A 26,168-nucleotide genomic window follows, 5' to 3' on the forward strand; every position below is an offset into this window, starting at 1 on the left:
TAATGGCACAAAAGCAGAAAGATAGATCAACGGAACAGGATAGAAAGCCCAGAGATAAACCCATGCACATATGGTCACCTTATCTTTGATAAAGGAGGCAAGAATATACAGTGGAGAAAAGACAGTCTCTTCAATAAGTGGTGCTGGGAAAACTGGACAGGTACATGTACAAGTATGAAATTAGAACACTGCCTAACACCATACACAAAAATAAACTCAAAATGGATTAAAGACCTAAATGTAAGACCAGACACTATCAAACTCTTAGAGGAAAACATAGGTAGAACACTCTATGACATAAATCACAGCAAGATCCTTTTTGACCCACCTCCTAGAGAAATGGAAATAAAAACAAAAATAAACAAATGGGACCTAATGAACCTCCAGAGCTTTTGCACAGCAAAGGAAACCATAAACAAGACCAAAAGACAACCCTCAGAATGGGAGAAAATATTTGCAAATGAAGCAACTGACAAAGGATTAATCTCCAAAATTTACAAGCAGCTCATGAAGCTCAGTAACAAAAAAACAAACAACCCAATCCAAAAATGGGCAGAAGACCTAAATAGACATTTCTCCAAAGAAGATATACAGACTGTCAACAAACACATGAAAGAATGCTCAACATCATTAATCGTTAGAGAAATGCAAATCGAAACTACAATGAGATATCATCTCACACTGGTCAGAATGGCCATCATCAAAAAATCTACAAACAATAAATGCTAGAGAGGGTGTGGAGAAAAGGAACCCTCTTGCACTGTTGGTGGGAATGTAAATTGATACAGCCACTATGGAGAACAGTATGGAGCTTCCTTAAAAAACTAAAAATAGAACTACCATACGACCTAGAAATCCCACTACTGGGCATATACCCTGAGAAAGCCATAATTCAAAAAGAGTCATGTACCAAAATGTTCATTGCAGCTCTGTCTAAAATAGGCAGGACATGGAAGCAACCTAAGTGTCCATCAACAGATGAATGGATAAAGAAGATGTGGCACATATATACAATGGAATATTACTCAGCCATAAAAAGAAACGAAATTGAGTTATTTGTAGTGAGGTGGATGGACCTAGAGTCTGTCATACAGAGTGAAGTAAGTCAGAAAGAGAAACACAAATACCATATGCTAACACATATATATGGAATCTAAGAAAAAAAAAAAAAGGTCATGAAGAACCTAGGGGTAAGACGGGAATAAAGACACAGACCTACTAGAGAATAGACTTGAGGATATGGGGAGGGGGAAGGATAAGCTGTGACAAAGTGAGAGAGTGGCATGGACATATATACACTACCAAACGTAAGGTAGATAGCTAGTGGGAAGCAGCCGCATAGCACAGGGAGATCAGCTCGGTGGTTTGTGACCACCTAGAGGGTTGGGATAGGGAGGGTGGGAGGGAGGGAGATGCAAGAAGGAAGAGGTATGGGAACATATGTATATGTATAACTGATTCACTTTGTTAAAAAGCAGAAACTAACACCCCATTGTAAAGCAATTATACTCCAATAAAGACGTTAAAAAAAAAAAAAAGAATCCGCCTGCCAATGCAGGGGGCACAGGTTCGATCCCTGGTCCAGGAAGATCCCACATGCCACGGAGCAACTAAGCCCCATGCGCCACAACTACTGAGCCCACATGCTGTAACTACTGAAGCCCATGCGCCTGGAGCCGGTGCTCCACAACAAGAGAAGCCACCGCAATGAGAAACCCACTCACTGCAACGAAGTGTAGCCCCCGCTCGCCACAACTAGAGAAAGCCCGCGCACAGCAACAAAGACTAAACGCAGTCAAAATGAAACAAAAAGAATCACAATAAATAGGTGGATCTCTTTAGAAGTACTCACTAAACCACGTGAAACTGCTGATCTTTGACCATTCTTGATAGACAAAATGGCACTGCCATATGGTTCATACTACACTTAAGAATTACACATTTTCTGAGTTCAGGCTTTATATTCAAACTGTTGGCCAACTCTTGACCTTCATTGTGTACCAAGAGCTCCAGCACCAGAGGCCAGGGGACCAGGGTTCTAATCCAACACGGTCATTTAGCAGATGTGTGACCATAAGTAAATTACGCCCTGAGCCTCCAGAGTTCCCCGTTCTGATACCTGGGAATTAAAACATCTGCCTGGATTTACAGGTTTATTGTTGGGATATACTAGGGAAGCTCAGATTTCATAGATTTAAAGCACTGCCACATGTAGGGAATATTAGTTTCTATCTTGCTTTGCTTTGCAACTTCCACAATACTCTGCAACATGAAAGAGTAGAGGAGCTTTTTTGGTTTTTAACTGGATTAGATGAAGTTTGAAATCTAACTCCACAACAACCCATTTTGTGTCCTTGGGGATGCTGCCTATCAGTGTTCCTTAAATTGTCTCATCTATAAAACTGGTAATGAGGGGGCAGCCACTCTTTTGCTCCTGATAATTGGTTCCATGCAGGAATATGAGCCCACGGTTGTCAAATATTTTTTAATTTTTTTTTTTAATTAAGAAAGGTGTAAATATGAACCGGGGAGTAAAGTGTCCTAATTTTTAGATGTTGGCTACCTACTGTTTTGTTCTGTTTTCCTTTGCTTTTTATTTTTTTGTAACACAATTCAGAATAACCAAAAAACTAGGCTGCCAATTTACAACTTCAGAAATGTACAAAATGCCTGATATATTGTCAGTGCTAAACAATTTACCAAATGAATGCCCTCTGGATAATTAAAAGAGGTCCCTTGAAGATTTCAAAGTGTTTTGCGTTTTTCATTTCCTGCTTTGGATTTTCCAATTGTTTCTAATTTTTTAAAGAGCCGATTTTTATTTGCTCAATTTAGGTGCCTAAGATAAGTCTCTTAAAGTACACAATATAAAATTACCCTTCACCTATTACTCTTAGGAATAAAATCAGCAGATAATAAATTTGCCTTGGGAGCAGGTTCACAAGGTGGTGAAGAATTTTATCACTGAATTGCTTTAAGGTCCTCAACTTCCAGGCATACCAGGGTAGGGGTGATAAATTCCTCATGGATACAAACACCCCAGCATTCTAAATCACCCTCTCATCTTCCACCCTTACATCTGTGATGCTTTAAATACGAATATGTTAATTTCTCAACAGATTGTGTAAAGAACAATGCTTGTATAGGAGAAGCAGAAAAGGCTCATGGGCATTTCAATAACTAAGTTTTGGTCTTACATATAAACCTCCTCATTTTCTACGTAATGAATGATGCAACACAGGGTACTGTGGTGCACAGCCTCAAAGACCACTCTACTTGATTCAATGATAAATCCAGGCACCTGACATATGTCTGTCCCCACAGGTAACCGGCACTCGCAGAAACAATTTACCACATATTCCAAAGCGTCCAAATATGAATGCACCATTAAAACTTGACAAGCGTCCACTAATTCTGATAATAGCACCATTATCATTTTTAATTCTACCACCAGCAACTTGTGCCATTCTCTGATGGCGCAAATACGAATAGATGATTAGAAGTAAAAGCTTGTTCCTTAGAACACAATACTTACATTCTGTGTAATAAAATATAATGAAAAGTTGACATTTTGCCCAAAGATGTACCAGATTTGCCAAAGATTTACCAGAAAAGTCTATTGCATTCAAAACTGGATTCATTTGACCAACAACAACAAAAAGAAAAATGATTTACACACCGAGTTTTCCAAAAGAAATAAAGCAAAAGAACCAAAACACCTAGTACCTCTCTTCTATTCAATTTTACATAATATTGGATAATTTAATTTTCGCTATTTCATAATGACAAAAATAAAACTAAATGATAATAATGTGATCGGATATGGGAGGGAGTGGCAAGGGGGAGAGGAGGAAGTAATTGCTTTTGTTGTCATTATCTTTTAGAGGTATCTTCACTAATACAGTCACGAGGCACCCTTTGCATTGATGGTAATAGAATGTGAACTTTCTAAACAAGGTTGTGTCCTACTTATGTTCAAGTCCCATGAGACAAGAAACAAACCAAGACCAATAAACAGAAGAGCAATCCTGTAGAGATCTTTCCTGGTTTCTCTAAGGGAAGACTCAGAGTCCCACGGAGTCATTTTTAATATTTAATTTTAGAATGCCAGTTATGAGAATATTTTAATTATCTTTTTCTTTTTCTGTTTTTTTTGTTTTTTTTTTTAATTCCTAGTACCTAACACAGATCTTGAATATAGAAGGAAGGGAGCAAGTACAGGCGAATCTGGGGGAGGCAGAAGTCAGCTTAGCCATCTTGCACATTATCCCAAAGAAGACCAGAAACAGCAAGTCACAAGAGGCAACAGGAAAATGCTTCACAGATCCTAAACAAGCAAACAGCTGAAGGACTGGCATTAAAAAAAAAAAAGACAAAATCATCTTTTTTTTTTTTTTAAAGTCCAGGCACAATTTTCAGGGCGCCGTTTCTGAAGCACTCTGACATGCCTTATACCTCTAAGAGCGCTTTTCTCTTACAGTCCAGTGAAAACAACAGCTAAAATAAAATATTTATAATGATCCCAACTCCAAGCACTTTCTTTTACAACTTTATTGAGTTTTACTTTATATCATAAAATTCACCTAGTTCAAGTGTACAATTCAATGATTTTTAGCAAACTTACTGAGTGGGGCAGCCATCACGATAAATCAGTTTTAGAATATTTTCACAATCTTATTAAGATCTCTGATGTTTATTTGCATTAATCTCATTCCCACTCCCAAGAAGCCACTAATCTACTTTCTCTTTTCTATAGACATTTGCCTTTTCTGGGCATTTCACATGAATGGAATCACACAATATTCTATCACTTTCTAAATATGTAAAATCACTTAACTTTGCTATGCCTCATTTTCCTCACAATGATCGTTCCTATATCTCACAGAGCTATTATAAGGAATAAATGAGATAATCCACGTAAAGTGCTTAGAACCCTGGCTGGCTCATGTCAAAGGCACAATACACTAACTTAAAGTAGTTAATACCCTACTATGGTTTGCTGCCTACTAGATTCTATGTCAGCAGAGCCTCAAATTCAACATGTCCAAAAATGAACTCTCCCTTCAAAACTGCTTTCCTCCTAAGTCTCTTCACACAGAGAACACTCTGAGTATCCAGACAGTTTTCAGAAACTTCCACAAATTCTTTCATTCTTTCCTACCCATTCTCACATCCAGCCAGCAAGTTCTAGAGTCCTCTTCCCTCCCTTGAATTTGCCTCTTTATTTCATTCCCTGAGCTTTAGTCACAGTTCTCAATTTTTTTCCCCTGATTTAGTGCAAAAGCTTCCAACCTGTTCTCTCTACCTTCGGTGGTGTTTTCCTCCAATCCATCCTGCTTCTGTCAGAGGATTCTCTCTTAATATGCAAGTCTGATCATCTCTCTCTCCTTCAAGGGCCCCCCGCCCCCAGCTTTCAGTTGAGCTCGTTAGGGCCCATCACAAACTGATTTCTACCTACTTCTGTATTTCCATCCCTGGCCAGTCTCCCAAATATGCCCTTGGTACTGGTCGTTCTGAACAACCTGCGGTCTTCTCAATGTGTGAGACAGTCTTAGGGCTTCAGGCAAGCTAGTCAGTTCACAGCACCCCCGAGACGGCCATTTGCCTTTCCCAAAGCTCAGCTCAAGTATCACTTTGTTAATCAGATGCCCGGTCATGAATCACCAAGCATGACTTGGAGATACTTCTCTGTCTGGAGTTGAATGAGGTAATACTCAAAAAGAAGCTCTCACAGTGCCATCAACTCAGCGAAGTGGCTCTTCTTGAGCCCAAGTTCAGCATCACTTGACTTTGGTGAAGGGTAGGGGTGGGGAAAGTATGGAGGAGAGAGGAAGGTGTGTGGGAAAGGGAGAAGCAGCGAGAGGAAATGGGGAGAGGAAAGAGAAAGAGGGTATGAAAGGACAGGGAGGGAGGAGGGAAAATGGAAGATGATAAAGGTAATGCGTGCTCCTTGAGGACAAAGGATGTTGGAGGAGAAAGAGGAAGAAGGGGTAAGACCCACATCTCTGAGGGGAGGCTTTTCTTTTGGGCATGAGCCTTTAGTAACAATGTGAACCCTTTCTGTTCCCCCTACCTGTGATGATAACCATACCATTTTTCTTTCTATTTTTCTGATTCTGAAACAATACCACTCACAGTGATTCTAGCTCTAAAGTGAAAGAAAAATTTACACACTTCCATCTGCTGGAGACAACATTTCATTTCCTTTCTAAAGCATTCTCCACATTAACTGTCAATCAACCAAGAGTTACTTTTCAGGTTCTCCATCTGTTTTCATTTTTCTCACGTCTTTCATCAGAATCCACGGAAAACTAGACTTATTTCAATACGCCATAAATATCAAGGATATTTGGGTGAAAGAATCAGAGTTAAAAAGAGGTATTAGAGGTTATCCAAATCAGCAGTTTCCAGTACTTTCTCCACAGGCCCCTTTAAGTATATCCACCTGCACTCAACCCAAGGCCTGGCTTTCAAATAGTTTCTACACCTAACTCTTGTCTTTTCACAATGCAGCTTTCAATTTTATTAACCAAAAATCAAAGCTAACAATCAGATTTTCCGACAAGCATAAGCTACTCAGTGCTAAGACCCCTGAGTTTATATAATTATTGATCAAAACCCAAGACAAAACAAAATCTCAACATTTTGTTAGCCTATATGATCCCGTATTGGATAACTACAAGTTTAGGTTTTTTGGGGTTTTTTTAACATCTTTATTGGGGTATAATTGCTTTACAGTGGTGTGTCAGTTTCTGCTTTATAACAAAGTGAATCAGTTATACATATGTTCCCATATCTCTTCCCTCTTGCGTCTCCCTCCCTCCCACCCTCCCTATCCCACCCCTCCAGGCGGTCACAAAGCACCGAGTTGATATCCCTGTGCTATGCGGCTGCTTCCCACTAGCTATCTACCTTACGTTTGGTAGTGTATATATGTCCATGCCTCTCTCTCGCTTTGTCACAGCTCACCCTTCCCCCTCCCCATATCCAAGCTTAGGGGTTTTTAATGGAAGTTGATGATGGATTCTGATTATGAATTTCCATGTCCCTTCCCAGGCTTCAAGCTACTGACTCCAGCCAAACTCTTCCAGGTTTAGAGAGGTGAAAGCCCAAGAAATCTTAGAGCTCTCAATACTGCTGATGATCCTTCTTTTCTGCAATGTTTCCTCACAGGACCTTAATAAGTGTCTTCTTATCCTGTTCTCATCTTGGAATGCACAAAGAGAATTTAAGGAGTCCATGAACTTGGACGGAAAAAAAAGTACATCTTAGCTTTCACTAGTCGTAAAGAAACTTAATTAATTTTTAAATTAAACTTTAATTAAACTTTAATTCTGAATAAAGGCAACTAACCATGGCAGTGATTTCATCACCAGTAGGAATCACAGATGCTTTTCTATCCCAGTACAATTGTTGCAAATTTCTCAAAAGATCATTTACCCTCATCACCACTTCGATATTATGGCAGTTAATGGATCTACCACCTGGTTTTGTTATTAAATAGATTAATAAAGAAGGATATATTTCGCTATACGATAACTTGGTATTTTAGTATTTTGATAAATATATTCCAATTTGGGGGCTTCTATATGTTTTATTTTATGCAGGTAATACAGTTTTTTAGGAAGAAGTCCATAGGTTTCAACAGATGGACAAAGGGATCCACGACACACACAAAAAAGCTGCTTTGGAAGCAGAATTCACTCAAATGCATCTCTGTGTACCCTGCAATAACAAGATGGGGTAATAAAAAGTAAGAACTTCTCTGAGTAAATTGTGCAATCTAACACAGTTAGTGGGAAAAAACAGGATTCAATTTCAGATCTCCCGAACTCTCGTGTATTCTGACGCTTTCATAGAGGGGGTCAGGAGCCTGAGCTTCAGAGATGACTCATCATTTAATGGCCAACGGCCTCAGGCAAATTACTTAACCTCACAGAGCCTGTTTCCATGTTTATAGTAACTGCCTTATTGGATTGAGAGGATGAACCGCAATGAAATATGTAAAGAACTTACTACGACTTACTACGATATTTTGCACATAATTTAATTTTTAAGAAGATATAATAGGGACTTCCCTGGTGCTGCAGCATTTAAGAATCCACCTGCCAATGCAGGGGACGTGGGTCCAATCCTGGTCCATGAAAATCCCACGTGCCGTGGAGCAATTAAGCCCATGTGCCACAACTACTGAGCCTGCGCTCTACAGCCTGTGAGCCACCACTACTGAACCCGCCTGCCACAACTACTGAAGCCCACGCACGTAGAGCCCATGCTCCACGAGAAGCCACTGCAATAAGAAGACTGCACACTGCAAGGAAGAGTAGCCCCCACTCACCGCAACTAGAGAAAGCCCATGCGCAAAAACGAAAACCCAACACGGCCAAAAATTTTTAAAAATTAAAAAAAATAAAAGATATAATAATCTACTTCATGCCTAAATATCTTTATGGAGTTTTTCAAAATACTATTTATATCCCACATAGCTTTACCATTCTCTAAAACTTTACTGCCAGTATGATGCCACTCTCCACATAACCCTCAAAATCAGAGCCTACTTTCTTCTCAGAAGAACTCATGGCCCCAGAAGATCTGAAGCTAATAGCTAGAGCACCATGGCCCTGACCCTAGCTTCCATCTTCAGACTACTAATAAGTCCATCTTTGAACCCCACATTAAGTCACACTACTTCCTCCTGCCTACTCCCTCCTGATCATCAACCTGGGCAGCTTGATGTTTTTCATCTACCATTATCCATGCTGAAGACACATGCAAGACTCTGCGATAACAGTTTTGAAGTTTCCATCATTCTAAAAACCTGGCATTTCCTCCATGAATCCATATGATTCGCCATTTGCATGCCATTCCACTAACAGAGCACCTGACGGATTAGACAGAAAATTAAAGTGTATGAAGCTGAACCGGATTTCATGCTCATAACAACCCGATGAGATCAGGAATTACTGTCCTCTTCATAAATGAGCAAGCCCAGGTTCAGACAAGTCACTGACTTGCCCCCTGTAACACTGCCAGAGAGTAAAAAATTGAGGAATAAACTCAAGGACTCCCACTAGTCAATGATCCATCATACTTGATTTTTCTTCCCTTTATTAACAGAAATACTTAGCTCATTTTCTCAATTTCTTATTCCCCTGGAGAATTAAATATACTTCTAAATATTTCTCTTTTTAATGCATTATTTCATGATCCATTCAGATCTTGAGTTAAGTACATAATAGGCGAGCTGGAAATGACTTGAGATGGAAATACTGGGCTGCCTAGAAAAGAAAGAAGCATGCTGGCAAAAGCAAGAATCCAAGCAAAAGAAGAAAGAACCCAAGCTACGACAGCCGGATCAAAAGAGGAACAACTAAAGGGGAGACTGTAATGTACTTTGAACTTTGTGGAAGAAAACACGGTACCCATGTTGGAAGCCACGTCCTCCTTGATGTAGCTCAAAATGATCAATGTGATTAGAGCAGAGCCAATAAGATGTCTAGATTCAGACATGAACCCCTGCCAGCTGGGGGCTGTGTCTCAACTGATCGCACAGCACCAAGCCAAACCCTTAAATCTGAAATGTGAGCTGGGAGGGTAACTTCAATATAAACACTGATTTTATGGATATGATTTCAACAGTACACATTTTTCTATTACTCCCATAAAGTATTTCACTGATATCTAAATACCTCCAAGCCTTACATAATGTAAGTGCTCGGACACGTTCACATATCACCATATACTTGGCTCAGAGCAACATCAATTCACCACTTGCATATTGAAAAAACTACAGAATTACAACAGGCCTAGAACTCCTGCCAACAAATTTACTGCCTCTGTGCTATTTGTAAATTGATTGTTTCTTCTTTGGCTTATGGCAAGCAGAGAATTGCGTATAGACGCATATATATTACATATCTACTCATAAAATTTAACATTAGGATTGAACTTTCCCCAAACTCAGAATATTGTGATACCCTTTAAACAAGTATTACAATATATGGTTGATTTAATGTGTCTCTTCTAGCTTAATGTTTTTTAATTGATTTCACTAGCTCCAGGTCAAAACCATTCTACCTAGACATCTGCTTTCACAGAAACTGTTTACTACCTGGCTTAGGAATTAAGAATTTTTAATAGGCCCTTATTGAAAATCAAATGAACAGGTTATTTGGTGTTGTTTTTAAGCAGAACAGGTGGCTACTGGCTAAAATGTATTCTGCTTACTTATCAGGCTTCCCAAGTTCATTTCACATGCAAACATAATTAGTTATTCTTCAAATTAACTATTGAAAATAACACCAAAGGCAGCATTTTCCACTCAGTAAGGATTAATCTATTATTTTAAATTTGCAAACCAACCTTCGAGGTACAAATTTTGAAAAGCCATGTACGACTGCTTTGTAAATCTTACACTTCTAGCCTCACGAGTTAACAAGACTCCTGAAAAGTTTAAGAATCAGATGTAATCCTGCAGTAGGCAACCCTGGTCCTGACACCGATTTTTCTATCTGAGGACAACCACGTCCAAACTGCAACCATTTGACAAGTGGAGACTCTAAAAGAACGTGTAAGATGGCAATCCAGTTCAAAGCAGAAACATACGGCCTTTTTCCCTGCCAATAAGAAAAAGGCCAGCACATTACTGAACACATTTTATCAAGGGTGCCCCTTGGGGAGCCCAGAGAATGAAAAAGCATCAAGACGAGGCTGTCAACAACCAAGCAGTGACGCAGACACTTTGTAGGTGCCAAAACCTCAATCACAGAAAATCAGTACCAGTGGGCCGACCCCATGAGAACTAGATACCAGAAGAATACCAAACAGCTGCTTAGGGCTGAGCTAAAGCCAGGCCCAGACCCCGACCCGGGGCGGGGGCGGGGGCGGGGGGGGGGGGGAGTGGGGGGCGGGGTTGGGGGGGGAGTGGGGGGCGGGGTTGGGGGGGGAGGTCAAGCAAAACACTTGGAGAGCAGGTTGAAGCAAAGCCTGAAACAATGTAACAAAGCAGCAGACAGCTGGGCAACAACTGCTGGGAAACGGCAGGCTTGGGGCTCCAGAGGCAGGGGAGCCAGGTTCACAAACAGCTCCAGCAGCGCTCCCTAGGCGGCCGCTCTAAGATGAAAGCAGTGGGCGCTTCCTTGAGGCCCAATGGGACTGCCAGGCTGCACAGGGGCTGGGGCACCAGCTCACAAAGACATATTGTCGCCTGAAAACCCACTGCTCACGAACTCACTCAGGATCCAGGGATGAGTTAGGACAAAACCCATAAACGACTGCAGACATGTGGCATCCATGCCATCTAGTCACTTACTGCTGTCCTAGACAAACAGGCCGCAGTTTGCCAAGTTCTACCAAAAATCACCGGTGAGGACTCACTATAGTGTCATCCAAGAGAAAGGGAAGTCAGTAACATTTTACATCTGTAAGACTGACCTTGAGTTTTAACTCCTAACAAGTGTATCTTAGACCTGTGTTTCCCATCAAATGTCACGGAACCCCTGAGAGGGCCCAGGGACCAGTAAGATCGTCCCCTGCTCTCAGGGACCAGTAAGATCATTGCTGGAAGAGTTTTAAAGGTATGTGTTTCCATTTAGATCAGAGGTGGCAAACTTTTTGGTTAAGGGCCAGACAGTAAATGTTTCAGGCTTTGCGAGCCCCAAGGTCCCTGTTGGAACTACTCAACTCTGTCATTGTAGAGAGAAAGCAGTCAGAGACAAGTCCACAAATGGGTGTGGCTGTTTAAAAAACAGGCTACAGGGTACACTGGCCCACAGGCTGTAGCGCCTACTCCCAATTTAGATGATAGTCCAGAATACACACACACACACACACACACACACACACACACACACGTATGAATAAACGTTCTACCTCATATGTGTGACCACCTCATAACTAAGTAAGGCCACGTGACTTCTGAGATTGCATTTATGATCAAGTTGGCACCAAAGAGTACTACTCAAATGGTTAAGGGTATTAACAGACTGGAAGCGGACATCATGGTTTCCATGGACATCTGTGGTCTCCCCCTCTTCGCAGAATCCCTTTTCCTTCCTTCTAATCAAGGTCCTCTTTCCTATACTGCATATGGCATGGGCTAGGCAAACCTGCTTCCTCTTCACTCCGATGCCAGACCAGAAGTACATTTCATGGATGAGCTTGTAACTTAAGTCAGGATAACTAAGATCCCCTCTGGAGCATTCTGGGAGAGCTAGGGAAGAGATCTTAGGTTGCCACTGGCCACAATGCCCACCAAGATGGCCAGACCAAGAGATGGAGAAAGAAATGAAGTCTTCAGGCCTCATCAGGGCTCTTAGGTTCAGACAAGCAAGAGGTTCTCCCTTTTCCGAACTGGGCTTTGGGCACTTAAAACCTTATTATCAAAATAAAACATGCTAGCAAAAGCAAAGGGCGGATGACAATGTCTTAGCAGCAATTCAAAGCAGCAATACAGGCACGCCAAACTCCAAAGCACCCACAGCATCTCCATGCTGTGACATATCACTGCTTCTTCTTACTCACTGAGGAAAATAAGCACATCCATCCACCATCTTTCACCCCAAACTGATCTACATGTCTGCTTCCTTTTTCACCCACCTGCTCCAGACAGAAACCTGAGAAAAGTCCCTCTCCTACAACCCTCCACATTCAGCTTGTTACCAAGTGACATCAACTTTTCTTCATCTTTTCCTTTCTATTTCACCCCAATTTTTTTCACCTCTGTTTCTACCTTATTTTAGCCCTCATCGCGAACAGGAATACAAATCCTCCAATATAATCCTATAATGGACCCCTTTCTGGTCTCTCTGCTTTGGATTTCACCCTTCTTCAGACAGTCCTCCAAATTTCATCAGGGAACACGAGACCCCCAGCGATCTGGCTCCCGCCTACCTTGCCAATTCATCTCTTTTCCCTCTACTCTAGCTTTAGGCCCTGCTCTTTGGACACCATGCCTTTCTCTTCCCACACATTTTTTCCCCCAAATAATCCTCCCTCTCTCTCATTTTACTAAGCTATTTCTTATTTGTTCTTCAGGAATCAGTTCTCACAAGTGCCTCCCTCATCCTCCCTCCCAGTCTGGGTCAAGTGCCCCTCTTACGTACTCACAATCAGAAGCATGTCTCCCTGTTAGGGAAACCGTCTGTTTCCTTGGTCTCCCCACCAGACTCTAAGATCCTTGAGATTATGGACTACATCTTCTTCAGGGTCAGTGCCCCCCATATTAAACATGGTTCCTGACACAGCTAAGCATTTACAAATGCTTGCTAAAGGAACACAGGAATGACAGGAGCTGAAAGCATCCCACACGGATGCTTTCTTGGGAGATAACACACTTCTAGATAAGAATGACTTAACACTTTTAAATCAAAGACGAATGTCTATTTGAGTGGATTTCCTGAATTTAAAATAAACCACAACAAATCTTTCTCCCAAACTTTGAATAGAATTATCATATTTTTATACTGTAATTTGCAGAAATCAGGTTACTTAAATGGTAAACATACCCTTACTTTTTCTTTCTCTCCATCACGTCTAGTAACAACAGCTGTTTCTGGTCTCTGAGGTAAGTGACCAGAATACACAAAACAATTTACAATGTTATTACTAAGTATCCTTAAATCTTTTGGTTGGTATGTGTATAAGGAAATTATCTCTTTACCAGTTTTGCTGCTTTCTTAATTTCTATTCATCTCCTTTTTTCTAAAATCAATGCTGATAGAAGTTAGCAGGAACTGATATGATTTTTCTTGGGAAAAGAAATCCTTAAAATAAAATTAATCTCCTTTAAGTGAAGGAAAACTGATAATATTTCACAAAAGAAATCACTCACTAGCTTCCATTTACTCAAGATTATGACAGAGAATACCATTCCGGTTTTCAATAAAGTTATAGCTACAGTGTTACTTTGGCCACTTTCTACCAATTTCAGTTGATTCTGGTAAACTCTTTCTGAACACACAAATAGCCTGAAGACATACACAAGAGATTTTCTTCAAATGCAGTAGGTAAGCTGCATGCAAAGCATTTACTCTATTTTTATAGAGATTCCCAGTGATGCTCCAAGAAAAAACATTCTGGCTAAGTTCTGGTTCGCGTTTAAGTTTTTATTCCGGTTTAGAGAAAACTTTAAAGTAAATAACGTTCTTGTCACATCTTAGGTTTTACAGGAAATCTCTGATCTTCATTTTCAACCAGTTTTCATAAATAATGATGACATAAAAAGAAATCAAAGTGAAAATCTAAACTTAAGATTATTCTTAGTATTGAAAACAATATTAACTTTTAAATATCATATATGGTCTACCTTAAATCTACAAGGTTTACGTATATGAATAAAGTGTCCAATTTAACGTTAAATTTGCTAATTCTCTCAGGCTTTAGTTTGAAAAATAAACCCAACCCTCTCCCCAAGATCATAAATTCTCAGAATGCAAATTCTAAGTACACAAAGATGAACATCTGGGTATTTATTATGATAACTGCCTTTAAAAAAAAATACAAACAAACTGCTATTTTATAGCACACACCCCAAATTCAGCATGTAATCAAAATCTACCACAGAATTTTCTGAAACACCAAAGACCTACTTTCCACAAATACAGCTGAATTCAGAGGATTTCCATTCTAACAAACTGTCTTGATTTAACCTCAAGAAGCTGTCAGTCAGTTGCTGCTCTGGTTCCAATCCACAGAGGCACCAATCAAAATGACCCATCTTCCACTGCAGTGCCTCTGTTTTCCCCACACGAAGAAAGGTCATCCCAATTTCTCTATAATGATCCCTCCTCTATACCATAAAAGGAAAGCACTGTATCATAAACAAGAAAGGGGCAAAATACTCTTCAAGTCAACTCCTCTCAGTTTCACCAAAATTCATTTATAGGGATGCCAAACTTAACCTTCTCCTTCATAGTAGATAACCCCTCCTCTTTCCATCCAACTCCTCACCCTGGAGAAATCCAGCTGTTGGTCTCTTTTTAGTCTTAAAAGTCAACTGCTGAGGCATGTTTAATAAGGTCCTGAATTATTGGTTTCTTGTACTCATTTAAATTAATCCCAGAGAATTGAGAGCCATAGTACAGAAACCATTTGTCGTTTTCCTTTAATAAATTAAAACAGTATGACAGATTTTTTTTTTAAACCCATCAGTAACAGAATCTGGTTTATTAAAACACTGGGGGAATTTTCACCTGAACATTCTAAAAATGTTCAAGGAACAGATGTGCACTAGAGAAAACTAGGCTGCTATCCAACAAGAACCAAAAGTGCTCTCCTTTTCAGGAGCTTGCCACTTGCTGTTACAATTTAGCTATCAATAGGAACAGAGTAATAAAGATTCCAACCAATAAGAAGGTAACACATGAGGAATAAAATGATGATCATGGCTGAGGTAAAAACACGTTTGGTTGATATGGTTTGTTGTATTAATGCCTCATTTTCATTTTCACTGGAAAACATTAGATCCCTCGTTGATCTGGTATGTGTAGCAAAATGCCCAGTGTTTCACTGAAAACATTATCAATTGCCTCCAAATGGCCAATTTCATATATATTTCATAGGCAAATGAGCCCAAACCCTAAACCCTATAACTGTGACCTGCTTTAAGCTGGAAGGATCCTGGAGGATCATTAGAGCCTCACTCTGACTTTAAAGAGGAAACCATGTTATCAATACAGTAAACCTTCAACATGTTAAGCTTACTTGGACTTTGAGGGGGAAAGTATTTTCTTTTTTTTGGGGGGGGGGGGGAGTGGGGGAGAAAGCCAGAAATGTTAGTGTCAAATGGTAAGTAAACATGTAAAAGGTCTGTTTTAATCAAGAAAGAGATCAATATTCTTAAATGCAGAACTACCTGTAAATAAACTAATGTGAGTCGTAGGTCCTGGTAAGAGAGCAAGTTAGAGAGTAAAAAGCTTCCCAGAAAAGGCTTCAAAGAACAGAGCTTTTCTATCCAATTTACTCACTGTAAAACAAAAGATATATAAAAAGTATTCCTGGGATTTGGGCTAACTCTCTATTCAACATTATCTTTTGCAACATAACCGAAAACAACTCCATATTTTCATTAAGATTTTTCTTATTAATATTAATAATGAATAACAATACTTAGATATGTCCTTAAACAATGATTTTCCTTAAAAATCTAAGCTACATATCAGAGAGTGAAACAATTCTTATAAGATACTAAGAAATCATAATTTTGCCTACCCTCCTACACACAGTAAGTATTATCTAATCTAAAGAAGAAAGTCACTTGAAGTGAAGAAGATGGGAGATACCTGAGTTCTGGTTTTCGCATGTACTTTTTTTTAAATTGGTTGTTCAATTAATTTTTTTTATGTTTTAATTTTATTGGAGTGTAGTTGACTTACAGTGTTGTGCTAGTTTCAGGTATACAGCAAAGTGAGTCAGTTATACAGTTAATCAAGTATATACCACAAACATTTTATTGGCAAAATTTGTGTGTGTGTATGCATGCATATGTGTATATATAATGGTTAAATTTCAACATCATTTCTTCAAACCTATAACCCAAGATGAAAATTAAAATTTTAAATTAGTAATTATTTAAAATACTTCACCGAACCTTTCAGTGACACTAAATCTATCTGCAATACCCAGTTAAATATTATTGAAAATAAGTTTAAATTTTGAATATTGGCTTTAAAGAAAATTCCCTAAGTGCTCTACAATATTTTTAGATGTTATTATATAATGATTTTAAAATATCAGCTATAAAGTTGATGAATAATTTCTTGATCAAGAGAAATACTTAATAAGTATCCCAGACACCACTGTACCAGGCATTTTATAAAACTTATTAAATTCTCCCAAGAACTCTAGGTATTACTATCCTCATTCTATAGAACAGGAACAGAGGCTAGAAGAGTTTTAGTAACACAATCAAAATTACACAATTAGCAAGTAACAGTTCTGGAATTAGATCCCTAATTTATCTGGTTCCAAAACTCTTGTGGTCTTTTTACTTTTTGACACCTTGTTGCTGGGAAAGGTCTAAAAGAAAAAATACATTTTCTAATTAGTTACAAAAATGTATCACCAGGTTTAGATATTAGATGTCACCATCTAGTACATGTGCGAAGCACACTTGTTACTGGTTCTCAGTACACCACTGATCAACACAAACACTTCAATGCAAAAAAACTTCAGCTTATCTGACGTCTATCTTTCCTAATCACTGGACTGCCAGAACTGCTCTAAATCTGAACACACTCCCAAAAGAAAAGGGGTTTCACTTTAGAGAGAGATCATGAGTACCCAGTAACAATACACCCTGCCAAGCAGAACCAGAGTACCAAAGATTATTCGCACCCGATGCACTGCAATTGGTCCTTTTACCCTACAGAAGGAAAGAAGTGCTCAGATTGGCCAGAATATCTATTCAAAATAAGCACAGAGACCAGAAACAAAGGGAAAGCAGCAGAAAAGAAATACAGGAGAGCAAAACCTGCTTCTACGGTGAGACCAGGGACAGCTGACCAAAAGGGTGGACAGAGATGAGAAGCAGAGATGGGGCAGAGGCAATAGAAGCTGAGACAACAGGAGCTCAACCACTGACTCTGAGCGAAAAAGTGAGCCAGGACGTGGAGTAGAACACAGCTCTGTTCTCGGGGGAGAAGACAGTGAGATGCTAATGTATGGGGATAACTCAGTCATTCATCCTCTGGTCCAACACCGTCTACATCTGATTGTAACATGATGCAGCTTTTTAAACACACAGAAAACATTCACCAGACTCTTCCATTTGGTCCTCACTCTGTGGTTGGCAGTTGTTATCATCATTTGCACTTCCTGACCAATTACAAGACCAAGTTTTAGAGGCTTAGTAGCTCAAGTACTAGTTAATAAAGTGTTATTTCCGAGACTAAAGACCTCTCCTCTTTTATCTTAGCCCAGTGTTCTTTCACAATACTGCCTGTAGTACAGAGTGCAGTGTTTTAAAAAGAAAGAAATAATTATAACTTATTTTAGAATAAGTTCTTTAAAAACATTTCTACTGAGTAGGAATGTAAAACTTCACATATATATGGTATTCACCTATTCAGAAATCCACCAAAGTGCCCAAAGGCTGAGGTATAGAGTACCAGGTTAAAAAAATCAAAGGGGCCCAAGCATTTCTAATACTATGTTGACATACCTTTACCCAGTAGCATCGCCCAGTGCCTGAATATCATTAATAAATCTTTATCTTTCCGACTCTCAGCTGCCTAATGCCTATATTTTGCCACCTGCCTGACGTCTATAACCTTCATTCATTGTAAGCCAAGTTTCCTTACAAGGGATTGTTCAACAAAAGTACAAACTCATCAAGGCACTGACTATAGACTCAGTTTAGGCATCAGCATCTATTCAAGTCATAAGCCTAAGGCAACCGCCTATCAGTTTATTTGTAAAACTCAGAATCCAACATCTGTCTCCATAGTAACTACAAAGAAGATGATATTGTAATACAAGTTGGTGACAGATATTTCAATAGAGATCATCTCCTAGATTTTAGCAGGCTCTCTACCTTTTCAAAATGTACACAATATCTTAAACTCTTAAGATCAATTTAAAGATGTATGATTGAACAAATATAAAACAAAACAGAGAGATTAAATAAAATGGCTAAACTCATACGCTTTTGAGATACAAAAGATTATCCTAAATCTTTTTTAATACAGGAATTTAGGCAGTCTTTTCCGAATATCTGTAAAACACACTGAACTAATCTGTACATTGCATGAACCAGCCCATCTATCACACCTGGGAATGACAGAAATGCAGACTCTTAGACCCACTCCAGGCAGAATCTGCATTTTAACAAGCCCGGGTGATGTGCAGGTAGATTGAAGTTTGGGAAGTGCTGGTCTAGAAATATATATACATATACATAGATGGAAAGAGATCCAACAAGAGGCCCAGCTCAAAAATGTCCTTTTAGGAGAGGTACCAAAATATCCATCTGGTTCAAAGAAACTGAGAATTTGAACTGCATTTTAAAAGATTTTCTAAAAGGTAATCATCCATATCAAAGGATGAAGGTAGGGTGTTGGAGGTGTGGGGTTATGAGAGAGGACCAGGTCTAAAGCCCCCTGGCCTACCACAGGCATCCTCAGTATCATATCAGGCCTGAATTTAAAAGTAGCTGCTAAATACTCTCTCACAGAAATGGTTTACTTTATGTTAATGACATACAAGAGGTTTTAAAACAGTGAAATTTCATTTTCTGTTCAACATGGAACGAAAGCCAAAAACACCACTGTTTCTAAAAGAAAAAATACAAAGACTCTTAAATATATAGAGGTGGAGGAAACCAAAAGAGATCATTTAAATAGGATATTTTAAATAGAAGACTAGATATCTGTGGCAAACTACAGTTGGTAATTTCAGGCTGGACTCTGGTGTCTTTATAATAGATTTTTGTTCAAATCTCAAATTCATTTTCTTTGGTTAAGTCACTACATATCCCTATAAGAGTGTGTTAAATTGTAAAACCTTATTTCTTTAATATAAATTCAGTGACACAACTCAGCTCCATTTTTTTTTCTTTCAATAGAATAACGAGAAAATCCTTCCTATTTTAAATAAGGTTTACCAAATGCTTTCAGGTATACTAGTTTTTCACATCAGTTAGAAGTAACTGTCTCCCACTAAAGGGCCTATTTTTGCAAATAAAATTGTCTTTTTGCCTGATTAAACTTCTTCATCATCGGAGAACTTTTCTTCCGCAAATTTGTAGTTGGAAAATTTGCCATTAGAAGCTTGCTTTGTCAAAATGAGCTCTTTTCAGTTTCTTTGGGAGAGCAGTCCTGTAGTTAATCATTTGGAGGAGGAGAGAAACATCCTATTCTAAAAGTACACCTGACAAACTATTCTGACCCAAGTATTCTACCTTAAGACATCTTTTATAACCCAAAGCAGCAGGCTTAGTATTTATAATACCTTTAAAAACATGAAGATAGGAGAGCAGAGGCACACAAAATATAGTTTATAAAACAATGAGAATGGTCCCCAGGGGAACAACACAGCTGCCAGCCTTACCCCCTTTTTTCCCCAAATGGCTCTGTAATGACAATATACAATTGTTTCCTAGTTAAACCATAATCATAAGACTATAGTGAACTTGTACTTTTTTTTTTTAACTTGATGCTCCTGAGGAATAATCACACATTTATTATAATAAATTCCACAGAAATAAAGAGTAGTCATCAAAGACAAAGGGAAAGACACATTTTACTTGGACACAGTACCTACCACATAGCTGCTATTCCAAGGGCACTGATGTGTGTTTCACTTGACAAATCATGTAATTTAGTCAGTCTCCTTGACAATAACTATATGCTGTGCCACGCTTCAGACCCTGCCTCACCCTGATATCACAAAATGCCCCAGCAAAGAAATCAAGAAACAAAAGCTTACACCAGTTTATCATAAGCAAACAGCATCTCCTCTGCCATGTACTAAGGTACTTTTAAAACAGATACAGTAGCACTGCCCTCAAGCAATGCGGCATGCTTATAGCCTTGGAATAAGTAAATGTACATATAATTTCACTTATTTCCATGATAAAATGGAATCTAAAGGTGGAGTTAGAGTTTTGAATTCTAATCTCTTTTCCAAATTAATTTTTTAGACATCAGCAAGTCAAAATCTCTCTCCATCTCATCTTTAAAACAATCATTTCTAGTTACTCAAATTAACTGTATCTTATGAAGTGCCCTTAAATAAAATAAATTACTTTAAAAACACAACAGAAACTTTTAATGTAGAATCTTGAAAACAAATCATTTCAGTGTTCCCGCCTTCTTCAAATTTCTCCTGAATAGATAGGCTTACTCAATTCTTTCCTACTTACCTGTAAAGAAAAAAGCTCACGGTTGAACCCAAAATTGTAATTCCCAAAAGTTTCTAAAAGACTGAAACGGACATCTATAACTTTTATTCTAAGAAACCTTGAGTACCAGAGAAACTGACAAATGTAACTGAAAAACTAAACTGTCAGAGTAGAGGAAAAGAGATCAATAGAAATTTGATAGTGCTGCATCTTGATGGAATTAACTGCCTAGAAAATACAACCAAAATAATCTCTGAGGCAAAAGTCTTCAATCCCTATGACCAGTCAAGGCAAATCTAGTTAACTCAAAGAGTTCAGCCCCTGCAGACCTCCAAGGAAAACAAATGACCTGAACAATTAGGAAGGAGCCATTTGGGAAAGGGATTCTAAAGCTTCCACAGATATGAATGAAGTGCCAATGAGCACCAGATCAAGAAAAAGTCCAATTCAAACCACCAACCATGGATCCTCAGCAGAGATGCTCTGGGAAAGAAGCCAACAGAATCCCAATAAAAGTTTAAAAATATGAGTATCAATCAAAATAAACATGAGTCAATGCAAGTGAAATTCTGCTAAAGGACAAGCTATCAGCATTTTTTATGTCGATCATCAGATTCCCAGATTCAAACACTATATAGTACCTGGTAAAGTACAGGTAGGAAAGGACAGACAGGGACGCTTACTGACAACGGGGAAGAGCTGCTGTTTGTATTATGCACCATATGTAAGGGAAGCCCATGTCTAGTGGTGTTCATAATTAGTGAATTAATGAATGTAGTCCTTTATTCCTCAAAAACACATACAAATCAAATCTTCAAAGAAATCATCTAGCGTTGTGCATAATTACACCTGTAATGATTCAAAATATTATGCCTTTTTCATCCCATGAAAAATAGGATGTAGTTCCTGGTGATAGGCCTCTCCACTTTTTTCAGCTAGGCTCTTAATGAGGACAGCTATTCATAGAGGGAAGGTCGTTACATTCAGCAACCCACTTATCCTTTCCATCAAGGCTGCCACACTTGTCACTTTTGTGAAGCCATTAAAGGAAGGACCCAAAGCTCATGTAAGACCTAGCTTCCAAGAGAGGACCAAAAAATTTAAGAGATGAATGTTACTGTGTTGAAAGCGTGTTGGGTGAGAACAATGAAGTTGTAAGAAAGTAGGTTTGTCAGCCACAGATTTATTGGAGCGCCTTAAGGGTAAACTTTGTCCTTTCCTAATATTATGAAGGTGCCTGTTTTAGAGGAAACATACCCTTCGCCTATGATAAACAGCTGCACCATCAAGGGCATTTTAAACAAGTGCTTTTAGCGCACTGAACAGCAACAAAAAGATTAGGAAGACAAACTGCTCTTAACTCATGTTGGAATCCAAAAGGTTGTAGCTATTTCAGAATTATAGCAGCAGGGAATTCAGTGTTACTGTAGGGACACGTTAGCTCTGAAAAACTAAGTGCAGATGACGAGATGATGTAAACTAATAATGTGCAAATAAATGCAGCCCCTCTCCCAAATACAGTGTATTTATAAATGAGAAAAACTAAGAGACAGATGGCTGGCAAGCAATTTCCCCTATGGCATTTGCACATGTCCGTTCAGTGCTTGTATCTGGGTCATTTGCTAGGATAATCCCCATGTGACAAGTTCGATGGAGGTAAGGAAAAGTGGTCCATACCTGCTTCACCGAATTTTAATTTTAATTTACTGTTAAGAGATGTACTTATTCAAACAGCAAAATGAACCTTATCCACATAGATTTGATTAAACAATCAAAACTTAGCTAGAAAATAAAATGTCACATAAAATATTTCATAAACTATGAACTGTACCCACTGGCCTTTCTTTTAGTACATTATCAACTGGGAAGGAAATGAGAGTAAAATAACACTCTTGTACACATTACCTTCTTCCAATAAAGACCTGAAGAGACAACCTTGGATGCAAAGCAAACTTCTCCCTTATTTACTTTGATTTTATAGTAATTCTTTCTAAACATGCTTTTACTAAATACCAGACATGCCTTCAGTGGTTGAACACACTATAATTTTAAGATAACAAACCTAGATTGGTCCAAGGCAAGTTTATTAGAGAGAACTTTTCAGAGAGACGTTAGAGGGACTGAGAGGGACTGATCATTTCACAAGCTATTCTTATACCAGGTCAAAAACCAAACTGATAATAACACTAAAAGACCAAGTAGAAAGTACAGTTGAATATATTCAGGGAAAAATAAAAAAAGGTTTTTCTAAAAAGCTTGTCAATACACCTTAAATCCTCTATTCCTTCATTCTAAATACTGTTAACCAAACTCTTTATAACATTAACGAAAAAAAAAACCCTTAAGAAGTGTTTCTACAAAACTGAGATTTACATTTACACCTAAATGAATAACTAAGCTAGGGATGTGCTACTGAAAGTTTGGAATAGGTTTGATTTCAAGAGTAGAAATTCCTGCTGTGGAGTTGCTTCTCCAAGTTTCACAAAATTACTGCACACCAATAACTAAGGCACCTAAAGGTAATGTTAATGATCATGGGTGAGTTTAACAGTTGCAGAATGGGCAATAAGGAAAAAAAATTTCAAAGCAGCCACAAACACATTTCCCACTTTCAAAAACTCAAATTGCCTTTTTTTTTTTTAAACTAATGCATTATTTTACTCACATGAGACTAAAAAGATGTATTCGGTGCATTATGTCCTTACTTATCTATCACAAAGGGCATGCCGTCAATTAGATGATATGTGCCAAATGAAATCACACTACGAAACAGCAGTTATAGTTTACTTTTGTTGCTTTGAAGTAAACTGACTCTTCTTTTAGTGCTATCTTTATGCAAAACATAGCAGGACTTCTAAAGAGGATGCAGGGAAAGTGATGCAATGTTATCCTCAACAAATATGGAAGAGAGCAGAGAATTCGGGGTCAGCAAGTTTTTCCCACTGACCTAACAACAAATTTCTCCAGAAAGGGAGACAGTCCTTCACAAAGTCACACGCAGCATGACTTCAACTTTGGCAAAGACTGCATATTTATAATTCCAATTTTACTCTAACCACAATTTAAGATTCAGTACAGTCTTTACTAGATTGAAGGGAAGGGGAGAGGGGAAGAAGCTGAAACTGTATATGCTTTTTCATCAGATATGATGAATCCTACTCTTCTACTGTTTGTTTCATCACATCAGAGCCATAGTCTTACATTTAGCACAGAAACACTTGTAAAATATTCAATTTTACCACAGGGAAATTGATTTTGCTAGAAGAAGGTTTCAGATTACCACTTAATCTCAACCAAGCTACATCAAACACTGAATATAATTACATATATAGTTTATAAAGTAAACCTGAGCACTACATTTAAAAGAAATGATAACTTGGAGAAGTACCACAGCAATAATGTTTAAGCTGAAGCAATAGAAAGCCCTCCTACAGTAAATGCCAGGTTCTTCAGCTAAAATGCAGTCTTGCTTTAGTTAAGCAAGTCGAGCGTAAGAGCCACCTCCCTTCCTTGAACTGCCCTTTCACTCCCAGCACTGCCCTCTCCTTGCAGAACCATATTTCACAAAAGTTCCTAGGGTGGGCGGGGGTGGGGGGGGTGGGGGTGAAGGGGAGTGGGCAGTGTTGCGGCAGAAGCCACAGATGTAGTTTAAACAAAGTTTTACACTTGAGTCTTTGTAGTATGAAATGGAGTGGTGGAAATGGACACATTATCATCATCCTACAGTTTCCACTTGACTCCCCAGCTTTCTTCCCTGCTTCTCACACAGGCGAGTTAGAGCAGTGAGACAGAAACCTTGGCACTGAATCACCTGAACATGGTATGCAGACACCAAATATGTGCCATGCTCCTATTAATACATATTTCATAACTTCTAGGATTCATAAAAACCAAGTGTAGCACTTGTAAGATTTCATACTCTCGAGAGTACGTGATTGCATATGCAGTTCAGCTACCAAGAAAATTAGAGTAAAATACACTTTTCAAATTGTAACTAAGTATAATGTATATTTACAGGTCTTCAACATCATAATGGTATATATTGTCTATATGTCACACATTGCGCATGCTATCAATTAGATGATACGGGCAAATCATCACGTTAAATTCATCTATGCAGCTAGGTATAACTCAGGAATTTTGACGCTCCATTCAATCTATAGCAGGTAAAGAACTTATAACAATTGCCAACTATCAAAGCACAACTAATTTATCATCACACTCACACCATTCTGCCGAGTTACAACACTAACACTTCTGACTGATGATTAAAGAACACAAAATAAGCGTTAAGTCTACAGAGAAATGTACATGCAAATGTAGTTTAGTTCCAGCCTTAATCTTTATTAGGATAGTTTCTTCTGACATGTACTTTTTAAAGAACTGGACAGCAATAAAGAATAGCCACACCATGCTATTTGCTTGATTTAGCACAGTGTTCTACAATAGTTACAGTATGACGGTAAGTTACTTTTTTATATAAGTCCTAAATTATTGGTTTAAATGCTTACTCTTCAAACTGTCCCCAACAGCGCCAGTAACTGCCCAGATTCTTCCCTGAGCTCGCTTCAGTGAAAAGTCACCCAACTTTGGAAGCAAGAGCTTTTCCTGCCAATATTCTAGAAATAGCAGATACAGAGTAACACAAAATTGGAGGGTACAGAAGCAGCTCACCTCACTCTTACACACAGACCATTTACTTCTCGAAGCACGTAGCAAAACTGCTGAAATGTGTACACTGCTTGAAAGTTGAGGAAAAGTTTATGTGTAACAGTGGCTTCCTATCAACTAGTCTCTGATAGACACTACATAAAATGCATTAAGAAGCGTTTGCTGGATGCTCTTGGACCTATTATCAGGGGATTTCATAACAGACATGTGGGTGTGAACCAAGATTCGCTGACTGAAGGCATACATCCATGAACATGCTTTTAGCTGGAGAGTGGGCACACAAGAGGATACAGAATGTGGCTAAGCACCACCGAGAGAAAATTCTGCCTTCCTCTCCCCTCACTATCAACCACTTCACTTAAGTTCACTCACTGCCTCGCCCTGGCCCTGAGGATCCATTCACTTTCCATAACCCAGAGAGGCTGCTGAAAAGCTGTCAAAGTAAATCTGTGCTCACTTTTTGGATGGTTTAACTTCAATGGAGCATGAAACACCCCAGGACGGTTAATAAGTTTAGCCAGGCGTGCTGTTCTCCTTAATATATTTTAATTATGCATCTGTTTTAATTGTAATCAGATTAAGTCACCGGAAAGGCACAAATTGCAATTTTCCCTAATGGCTATTAGAGCTTTTCATCAGTTTCTAAACACTAACAACG

At 38.7% G+C, this 26,168-nt stretch overlaps 1 protein-coding gene across 1 annotated transcript in view; it reads right to left on the reverse strand.

The window, feature by feature from the left end:
- TMTC2 (transmembrane O-mannosyltransferase targeting cadherins 2) overlaps positions 1–26,168 on the reverse strand; it is a 394,308-nt gene that overhangs the window by 367,228 nt on the left and 912 nt on the right. The gene's annotated exons all lie outside the window — the stretch shown is intronic.

This window comes from Phocoena phocoena, chromosome 11, assembly GCF_963924675.1.
Source record: "Phocoena phocoena chromosome 11, mPhoPho1.1, whole genome shotgun sequence".
Classification (NCBI taxonomy): domain Eukaryota; kingdom Metazoa; phylum Chordata; class Mammalia; order Artiodactyla; family Phocoenidae; genus Phocoena; species Phocoena phocoena.